We start from the raw sequence: 10,714 nt of genomic DNA, 5'->3' as shown, positions 1-10,714 counted from the left end.
AAAAAAATATTTTTTCGTTTGTTTCATGATTCAATAAAGAATGACTATTTGGGCTTGGCTGGAGGTTCAGCTACGTTATATGGCTCATTCCAGCTTCTGGTTCACCGTTCTGTTCTCGTCTTGCCTATAAAAAGAGCCCGGGACTGATGGCTCTGAGGGGCTGGAGGGATGGGTGGAGGAGGGGGAGGTGCTGGGTGCTGCCAGGGCCGAGGACGGGCTCAGCCTTTCTGCCCTGGCCCCCCATGTGCAGGCAGGGCAGCTGAGAGCCTGGGGAAGCCACTGACTTCTGTGACCGTCCTGTCCCCAGGGATGCGAAACGGGGAAGAATTATGTTCAGTGTTGGCCTGGGCACAATAATCCTGCCTGCCCAGCCCAGGACTGCAGGAATAGGCCAGCCCCTGCCCGCAAGAGGCTGATCTCGGCCGTCCTCCAGGCAGTGCAGTGGGCATCTGGAGGGGATGGGCCGGTGTTGTCCCCTGGGGGGTTAGACACAGAGCTCCTGACTGGGACTGTTCACCAGGCAGGGTGGGAGTTGCAGGCACCTTCTTGTTCAGAGCTGGCTGGTGTCCAGACTTGGGCAGACTGGCTGTGGGCCGGGGTGGGGAGGGCAGGAAGGAGGCTCCCCTGTGTCTGTCTGTGCCCTAGAACACCTTCCTGAGCTAAAAGGCCACTTTTCTGTTTTCTTTTGCAGTTACCGAGAAGGAGGTCCAGCAGTGGTGAGTAGCTGCTTTTCCCCAAACTTTTGGGTGGGAGAGGGGGTGTTGGCTTTGTGCTGATGAGACGGCAGTCCAGCTGCCCAGGACAGCGGCACGTGGAGGACCCTCTGAGAGCGGCTTATCTTCAAACCAGTCCAGGCAGCCTTTGTTCAGATTCCTTTGTTCACAGGAGACTGACATAGATCCAGTTGAACTGGGATGGGGGTGGCGTGGTGGTGACTCCTTGCCTTGTGTGGCATCTCTAAGGACCACCAGTGTTAATTTCAGACCCTGCTCATCCAAGGGAGGGTTTTGGACCAGAAACAAGTCAGGAGACTGGATCCCAGGCCCAGCTTTGTCCCTAAATCGTCCCGTGGCCTTGAGAAGTCTCTTCTCTAGAGTTCAGCCACCCTGTCTATAAAGTGATTGATTAGAGTAGATCAAGGATGGCAGATAGGTTTCTTTCTGGATGCCAGCTCTAATCAATCCATAGTAGCTGCCTGGAGTGCTGTGTTGAGAAGGATTCTGAGACTGTATATCATGGAGCAAACGGAAAGTATAGCATCATTAATGCCTGGAAGGTCTGGAATGGATTAGTTATGCCTGCCCTGGGGCAGAGAGGGGAGAGTGGTATACTGTCTGTCATCGTGGAATGTGGAGCAGACAGGGGAGACTCACACGCAGACAGGGGAGACTCACACACGGTAAGGTGAACCTGAGTTGGGAGTAGGTGAGCGACGAGGCGAGCTTGGAGACCTTCCAGAAAGTTTGGTGGCTTAGAAATGGACTCTGCTCCTACCTCTTCCTATCCAAGTGACCTCAAGTGATCCAACTCCCCTCAGCCTCTGTTTCCCCACATGTGTGACAGGAACGATGAGGCATCAGGGCGACATTCCCTGTAAAGGTCCCAAGAGATGACAGCCTTGGCAGTGGTCTTCCGTTGACTGTTCAGATGGGGAGCTGAGGCCTACAGATGTGCCCTCCATCATAGCAGGCCGCAGCAGGGCCCAGGCCACAGGACGCCTGGTGGAGCCCTGCTGGGGCAAGGCCAGGCTCCCCAGGGGCCACTGCTTACACCTCCCTGTCCTTGAGTCCAGGTGGCAGAGGGGGAGAGTTGTGGCTGCCCTGCTTGGCTCTGCTGACCCCTTGCTGGAGACCCCGGCTAGGTGGGCAGGACCTGGGTGGTGAGCTGGCTGTGCCCCACAGGGGGAGTGGATGCAAAGGGAGCAGCTGCCACTCCCTTCTTCCTCCCCCACATCCTGGGACCCAACAGGTGGGCCTGACCTGCCTCTGACCTCATTTTCCACTTCCGCACTTCCCCAGGTGAGCATTCCAGAAATACTGCTGCTTCTAGGTTTTTTTTTTTTTTTTTTTTGGCTGCGTTGGGTCGTCGTTGCTGTGCGCAGACTTTCTCTAGTTGCGGCGAGCGGGGGCTACCCTTCGTTGCTGTGCACGGGCTTCTCATTGTGGTGGCTTCTCGTTGTTGTGGAGCACAGGCGCTAGGTGTGTGGGTTTCAGTCGTTGCAGCACGCAGGCTCAGTAGTTGTGGCTCACGGGCTCTAGAGCGCAGGCTCAGTAGTTGTGGCGTACGGGCTTTGTTGTTCCGTGGCATGTGGGATCTTCCCGGACCAGGGATCAGACCCGTGTCCCCTGTGTTGGCAGGCAGATTCTTAACCACTGTGCCACCAAGGAAGTCCCTGTTTCTAGGTCTTTATCTGTGAGGCTCTCCCTCCTGGATTGCCCTACCCGGCCTTCCCGAGCCTTTGTCACTCACTTTTCCCACCCTTCCTTTCGGGGCCATCTGAACTCCACTCTCCCAAGGCTTACCTAAGTCACCTCCTCCAGAGAGCCTTCCTGGATTCCCCATCCGTACATAATCCCCCTCCTTCCCACATGGCAGCTGGAGGGGTCTTTGTTGAGCAAATATGCAACGATGCCAGGCTTCTGCTTAAACTCTCCCTGGACTCAGGTGAAGTCTGCCCCTCTGGCATGGTCACGTGGTTACGAGGCCTGGCTCAGGCCAGCCTTGCTGTGCCGACCCCTCTAGTCTCACTGCCGTTTCCTCCTCTCCTCTGCCCTCTGCCCTCTGGCCTGCCCAAATTGCTATCCGTTCCCGAATTCACCTTACTTTCTCGGGCTTCCTGACCTTTGCCTGGGCTGTTCCCCCTTCTGGGAACACCCCTCCTCCTCTTTGCTTGGCCACCACCTCCTCACCCTCAGGCCTCCTTCCCTGAAACCTCCTGAGCCCCCAGCTTGAGTCAGGGGCCTCCTCTGACCTCCCACAGCCCAGTGTCACAGCTGGGGACACACCAGGCACAAACAGGACACACCTAGGACAAACAGCAGTTACAGGTCTGCGTCCCCCTCCGCCTCCCCTCCTGGCCTTGAGGCCGGCTCTGCCCTGTTCACTGCTGTGTCCCCACGGCCTGGCCATAGCAGGTGCTCAGCACCTATCCGTCGCCCCTAGGTGCTTCACGTACACATTGTCATCGACTCCTGGGCGCTGTCCCGGGGGGCTGACACGGTTTATCATCTCCATGGCGATGGGAAAACTAAGCTGAGGCTCAGAGAAGGTCAGAGCACGGACGAGGTCTGTCCTTGCGAGGTGGCAGATGCCTCCCCAGTGCTGCTGTGTGCTGGGTGCGCTCTCAGCTGTGGCCTTGTTCATTTTGTCCTCATAGTCACCCAGAGCGGGGTCCCACCATGGCATTCCCTAGACGAGGCTCCTGAGCCCCAGGAGGTGCAGGGCATACCTGAGCGCTGGCATCCTCCCCCGCTCCTCTGGGTCGTCCCCAGGAGAGACAGGAGGCAAAGTGGCCAGAAGGGATCCGGAACCAGGGCTTGAGCTGAGCAACCTTGGACAAGTTACTGGACTGCTCGGTGCCTCAGTTTCCCCATCTGGAAAGTGAGGGTAATAATCGTCAAGCTTTATAGGAATACTGTGAAGAATAAATGAGCTAATTCACACACAGCGTCTGGAACAGAGCCTAGTAATAAGTTCTCTGTTTTGTTAATAATGCTAATACTACTACTAACACTGATCAGTATAACCATGGAGGGATCCTGAGATTGAGGGTCCTCTCCTCACTATGTAGATGGGGAAACTGAATCCCAAACAGGTGGAGGGATTTTTGTTCTTTCATCAAGCTGACATCTGAGCTATGACCTCGACAACAGGACTCAACCACAGAACAGTGTTCCAGGCACAGGGAACAGCAAGGACAGAGGCTCAGCAGTGGGAAGGGGCTTGGTGTGTTTGAAGAACAGCAGAGAGGCCAAGGAGGCCAGCCTGGAGGGGACAGTTGAGGCTTCTACAACAAAACCAGGGCCCTTGTGATGCCCAGTCCTTGCTGTAGGGGAACTCTCTCTAAAGAGCTTATAAAGAAGAAAAAGATCTTTTCTTTGCCACAGAGTTCCATGGACCTCAAGTAAATGCCCTTTGATTCATTTTGGTGGTGCCTTTCTCTAACCCTCCTGGGTCAGCCCACCACCCACGTCACTGTTGTATCCTAGAATGGTTCTACCCCACAGGGTGAAGGTAGACTAGGGATGGTTAAACAGTGACACTCATACCACCACTCTCCCCACCTGTGTCCACAGCAGACATCAGTAATGGATCACAGATTATGGCACTCTGGATCAGTCTCCTCCAGTGCTGTGGGCAGACCATGTAATTATTCTTAGCACACGAAATGAACCAATTTGTAATCCCATGATGGGCCTACACCTCCCTGGTTCACTGGGACCATAACACAAGACTGCTGGGTTAGAGGCCAGATCCAATCAGCCCGCTATCCCCTCTGTCCTTTGCACAGGAAACAAATGGGACAAGCACCTGCATCCCAAGTGCCCTGGCCCATTTCAGAGGACCCTTTCTCACCACGGCCTCCAGCCATGCCCTTTCATGTCCTAAATGGCTCTCTGGCACCTGATAGCTGGGGAATGCCTGCCCTTCCTTGGGAAAACTGAGGTTCCTGAGCCCAGACTACCAGGGCAGCAAACAGTTTAGCACCAAACCATCTGGGGTGGGATTGGGAAATGGGAGGGAGGGGCACGCAGAGAGCAGCGGGGTCGCAATGGACAGAGTTTTCCTATCCCACCTGTGACATGTGTGGGTGGATTCAGCCAGGGCGGCTTCAGTTTCCTCCTGTGTTTCTCTCTCTCTCTTGCTTAAAGCCCTTCGTGGCTTCTTACTGCACTTAGAATAAAGACCCAGCCCCTTTGCCTGGTCCTCGGGTCTCCCCAAGGTCTCTGGCCTCACCCTCTCCCCCGGCTTACCAGGCACCAGCCACACTTACTGTCCCTCAGCCATGCCACGCTCCTTCCTACCTCAGGGCCTCCATCCTTGCTGTTCCCTCTGCTGTTCCCTCTGCCCCAGATCTTGACATCTTCGCTGCAATGTCACCTCCTGGGAGAGGTCTGCACTGACCACCCTGCCCCTGTTTCTCCAGCCTGGTACAGGATCATCTTGTTTGGTGCTGACTTTCAGTAGCTGCTCCCCAGAATAGGAACCAGACCCAGGGGTCTTCTGTGACTCTGACTTGTCCTGGGCCACCTGATGAGCAGAAGCAGAGCTGGGCACGGCCCAGGTCCTCCAGGAGAGCTGAGGCCCCAGGTGGTCAGGAGTGCAGACCAGGCCACAGGGATGTGATGCCTGAGCCGGGCCAGCTGGGTGCTCACCTCACACCCGGCTTCATGTTGGACACCCATGGTGTCATCTCTGCTACTCCTAGCTCTGTATTTGGCAGAGACGAGAGGAGGCTGGGGCGTCGGGAGGTGGGGCCAATGTCAGGTCCACAGCCAGCCTGAGGCCCCTGCCCACCGGATCCCTTGTCCTTGACCAAGCTCCATTCACCACAATGGAAGATCGGGAACCTCGGTGGGGACTGACTAGGAAACTGTAGCAGGTCCCAGGCCCTTAAAGGCGACCGTGAAATTGTGATCACCTGGAGGGTGAAGGGAACGCCATCCCGAGGGGGAACAGCAGGGCACAAATAGTGCCCCAACACAGTTCCATGATGAAGAAAGTGGAGGGACGGAAGAAGACGGAAAGGAGACTGGCCAGAGGCTAGAAGTGGGTGTGCTGGGGGTGGTGGCATCATGTATTCTTTTTTCTCTTATATTTTCTATTTTACAAGTTGTCTGTAATGCTTTTGTTACATTTATAATAACCAAATAACCCGATGGTATTGTAACAAAAATAGTGGGCGGAAGCAGGAGGAATTCTGCAGCCGCCTCCACAGGGCCAGCTGTCAATCCTGGACCCTCCTCCGCAGTCACAGCTGTGGGTAAGGAGGCCGCCGCCAGTGCCGTGGGGTCGGTCCAGGAACAGCGCGTTTTACAGATGAAGAAACTGAGGCTCTGAGGCGCAGAGACACTTGCCGGGGTCTCACAGCTCTGTGTGTGTGTGGAGTCTGGGTCCAGCTTGCTGGCCTCCATGGCCTGGTCTACGGAGGCTCAGCTCTGCTGGCTCTGGCTTTGGGAAACCCCACAAAGCCGAAGGTGGTGGAGGATGGGGGGACACGGTGAGGAGAGAGATGGGGGAGGGGAGAGGAGCAGGGAAGAGGCCTCATCCTCATGGATGTGTTTGAGCCCCTCCTCCAGGATCGTCTGAAGGCAGGTCTCCAGGGAGCTGGGAGGGGAATGCCAGGGGAAGGGAGGTGTTTGAAAAGATAATGGGAGAACAGTTTGCCAGGGCCGCTGTGGCAGTCCCTGATTGCAGCTGGGGGTTATGCTTTATTATTTATCCATCTATTTACTTCCCACTTTCCACACTGCAGAGAGCAGCATCTGCCGCACTTAACCCTGGCAGGGAGGGGTGTGGGCATGGAGGGCTATGCGAGGCTTGCTTCAAGCTGGGTCCCAGAGGACGAGGCTCTGTGGGAACTGCAAGCAGTGAATTCCAGAAAGTCCTAGCAGGCTGGTGCCTTTGGGGATCCAAGGCCCTGGCGGCGTTGGGGATGCTGGGGGCCACAGAGAACGGGATGCTGAGCTGGAGTTGGACCCATGCCTCATGGCCAGCGTGCATTCATGCATTCACTCATCACACATTCATTCATTAATTCACTCCCTCATGCCTTCATTCACTCATTCATTCATTCATCTGGTCACTCATTCACTCCCTCATTCATTCAGTCACTCATTTGCTCCTCATTCATTCAGTCAGTCACTCATTCATTTATTCACTCCCTCATTCACTCCCTTACTCCTTCATTCATTCACTGCCTCCCTCATTTGCTCACTCCCTCATTCATTCTCTCACTCTTTCACTAATTCATTCATCTGCTCACTCATTCCTTCATTCATTTGTTGGTTCATTCATTCCGTAAATCTTTACTGAGCACCTATTATGTGCCAGGCCCATGGCCAGCACTGGGGGCAGCAGGGACTGGGGGAGACGAGGTGCTGGAGTCCCCTGGGGGACACAGGCTGGCGCAGTGGCGGTTAGAGGCGGGGTGGGAAGCTTACAGGGAGGAAGCCCAGCGTTGAGTCGGGAGTGTTTTATAAGTGGCATTCAGCCTTCAGTGTTTTTATGAAGTGACAGATTTCTTTTTTCTTCCCCTTTCCCTTTTAAAGAGGCTTAAGAATGCAGTTGTCAAATCTGGGATTTTTTTTCTCTCGTCTCCACCCCGTCGTGGGGAGCTGGTTCCCAAGCACAGTCAACCGTGCCGAAAACCTGTGCTCTGGTGGCTGGAAACTGGGTGTGTGGAGCTCAGGAGCCGTGCCACGCCCCAGGCTCGGTTCCATAGCCTCTCCTCCCATCCCCAAAGAGAGCTGAGACCCTGCTCTTGAACACGGTTGTGGGAGGGGTGGTCTCCATATAAATTCCTCAGAACGCTTTTTGTGTCTCACCCCCGCTCCCCAGCCTAACCTGCGCCAGCGACAGTGCCAGGACTACTGCTGCTTCCAGCCTTGGTCTGTAGTCAGGCAGAAGGTACTGAGGAAAGCAGGCCACGGAGGCTTCAGGCCTCGCTGGTGACTGGCCGCACACAGAGGCGGTGGCAGGGGTCCAGTTGTGGCTCCCCATTTGCTAGCTGTGCAGCTCCAGTAGATATTTACTGAGCACCTGCGGTGGGCCCGGCAGATTCAGGGTGAGCTAGAAGACGGGGTCCCTGCCTTGACGGACCCTGTGGTGCACTCACTGGCCCAGGCATCATACAGGCTACAGGCACAGCTGCGAGGCCCAGGCCAGGGACAGGGTGCTGTGAGTGTGTCAACCGGTGTGCGTACTGGGGTCTTGGGTGGCCAGAGCGGGCTTCTCTAGGGGAGATGCACTGAAGCCAAGAAAAAAAGGGGGAAGGAGGAGGGGAAGGAGTGGGCCGGGCAAAAGAAATGCCGTGTGAAGGCCCTGAGCCAGGAGACTTAACAGCCCCCAGCCTCAGTTTCCCCATCTGTACAATGGGCATGATAATCCTCCCCTCCTGGGCCTGCTGGGACGATTTGGTGAAATGGTGCCTGGAAATCACATAGCTCCGTGCCCGGCTCTCAGTAGGTCCCTGTTATTCAGAATTGCAGATCACTGGAAGGCAGACACTGGGGAAGACCCTTCCCCCCGCTTTGTGGGGGTCCCCAGACACCATCTAGTCCCGTGGTTCTCCACTGGAGTGATTCTGCTCTGGGGGGATATTTGGCACTGTCTGGAGACACTTTGGGTTGTCATAACCTGGGGCGGGGGTGCTCCTGGCATCTAGCAGGTGGAGGCAAGGGATGCCGCTAAACCACCGGACAGACTCCCATCAGCAAGAATCATCTGACCCCAAATGTCAGTGGCGTGGGTGAAAAAACCCTGATCTAGTCTAAGTCACTTATTTTACCAGCAGGGAAACTGGGGGGCATTGCAGGGAAGGGGTTTGCTCGGGCCCCTCTCACAGTGAGACAGGATGGGCCTGGACTGGAGCACAGGGCAGGCCCCAGAGCAGGTTTCCAGGCAGCAGCATGTCTGAAGGAGAGACGGGGTGGGGGCGGGGAGAGGGAGAGGCCTAGGCCTGTTGGAACCTGAGCCTGGGTCCGGGATGGGGCTGCAGTCACGTACATCTCTCAGTCATCCTGGGATAGAATTCTTGGGCAGGAACTCTGTTATTTTTAAAATTTTTATTTATTTTCTTTTAACATTAAGGCAGCTACTATATTTTGAACAAGAAAGTGGCATAAGCAAACGAGTGTCCCCCTAACATGCCAGCTTGTCCCCCACGGCACCCCACCGCCCCCCAGCTTCCACCGTGTTTTGGGAGAAAAGCATCTTTTCTCTGCCCAGTCCTGTCATCCACTGTCACCCCTCTGCACAAGGCAGGCATGGCCTCGCCTGGTATCTGCTTCAAGTCCAAAAATTGTCCAGATGGGGCAGCTAAATGGCTGCATCTGGGGAGATGAAATTCATTCGGTCAGAACTGAAGGCACCAGCTGACACAGGGCCACTGACCACTGATCCTGAATCAGAGAAAATGAACGGATTTGCCCAGATTTCCACAGATGCTTCCATGTACGAACCAGTCCTGTAGCCACTTCCATTAAAATGTATTCTGGTCAAACAATCTTGCAGACGAAAGCTCACCTAGCCTCAAGTCTACAACACAAAAGCAAGGAGAAAATGACAGATTTTCTGCTGCCATCACATCTGGAACCTTCACAAGGGGGGCCGGGGTGCACGAGGCCCCAGGGCACCGCTAGGCTGTCTGCGCCAGCAATTCCAGGTTCTGCCTCCGGGCCTCGAAGTTGTCAGCCGGCCGGTTGTATGCCATCCACACCGGGTCTCCCACAAACAGCCTCGTGGCCTTCTCGTATTTCTTCTCGTCCAGTGTGAAACGGTGGTAAATTCCGGCAGGGAGAGTGATCATGTCTCCTTTCTCCATGATGGTCCGGATCCACCTGTCCTCTTTATCTCTCACGTCAAAGTACCCACTGCCATCCAAGATGACGCGAATCTTGTCATCCAGATGTAAATGCTCCTTGTAAATCATCTTAATCTTTTCTTCGTAATTTGGTCGTTTGTCTCCGCCTATGGTTATTATGTCCATCCAGGAGCAGTTTCTCTCTTTTCGGATCTTTTCTAATTGTGGATCATTCTCATATTTGTTAGCATCCAATTTCCAGTAAAGGACCCCGAGCCCGCGCAGCTGCTCCAGGCCGACCGGGCGCACAGGCTCCGCGTGGTGGAGCCACGGCGGGTTGTCAGCCGAGTCGTCCATGTACCAGGCCTGCACCGTGGCGGGGCTGGGGTCACTGCCGCCTGGCCCCAGACCTGTGCTGCGACCTGCTCAGGCTGGTTGCAAGAGCTCTGTTATTAAGCCGCAGCTCCCTTGAGTGCCTGCCGTGGGGTGGGGGTGGGGGTGGGGGTGTGTGCCTGGCTGAGTGTCCTGGCTCGGCCCACCACGGGGGCTGGGCTGCACCTCGGAATCGGACCATGGCAGGAAGTCCTGGCCTCAGAGCTGTGAGGACTTGAAGAGCAAATTTGGGGCCTGGGGCAAGTGGGGCGTCTGGGACAGACCTCCTCCTCTCTGCTCCAGCGAGACAGGGTGCCCCCCATCTTCTGATGATGAATGATGGGGTTATGCAATGTTTGGGGAGCAGGCTCTTGGCTTTCCATGGGGCTGGGGCCAGTGCAGCCTGGCAAAGCAGGAGCCTGGGAGGCAGGAGTCCCGGGTGTGAGCCCTGTTTCTGCTGCTAACTTGCTGTGTGACCTTCGGCCAGTCTCTCTCCCTCTCTGGGCCCCCAGTTCCCCATCAATCCACAGAGGGGTGGGCGTATATCTGTGGTGCTCTAACCATCTGCATGGAGTTCTCAGGCTCTGACCACGGTACCCGGGGCTTAGGAAGAAGACGCCTGACACCTGGCCTCTCCCTCTCTCTGTGTTCATTCGTTCATTCATTCATTCATTCAACTCATTCATTGAGCTCACTGGACATTTACTGAGCCCCCGTTATGTGCAAGGCGTCGGGGCACTGGGAGTTCACTGTTGGGTGGAGGACACAGCCTGGTGGCAAACATGGCACAGCGTGGTTCACGCTGTGCTGGGGTCGTTC

General features: G+C 55.7%; 1 pseudogene; it reads right to left on the bottom strand.

Annotated features, from left to right (window-relative positions):
- Positions 1-9,358: 9,358 nt before the first annotated feature.
- On the bottom strand, positions 9,359-9,945 carry LOC103074100 (1,2-dihydroxy-3-keto-5-methylthiopentene dioxygenase pseudogene; annotated as a pseudogene).
- Positions 9,946-10,714: the final 769 nt, after the last annotated feature.

The sequence above is a fragment of the Lipotes vexillifer genome, unplaced genomic scaffold, assembly GCF_000442215.2.
Source record: "Lipotes vexillifer unplaced genomic scaffold, Lipotes_vexillifer_v1.1 scaffold1601, whole genome shotgun sequence".
In the NCBI taxonomy this organism is placed as follows: Eukaryota; Metazoa; Chordata; class Mammalia; order Artiodactyla; family Lipotidae; genus Lipotes; species Lipotes vexillifer.
This window is presented reverse-complemented; position numbering and strand designations above follow the sequence as displayed.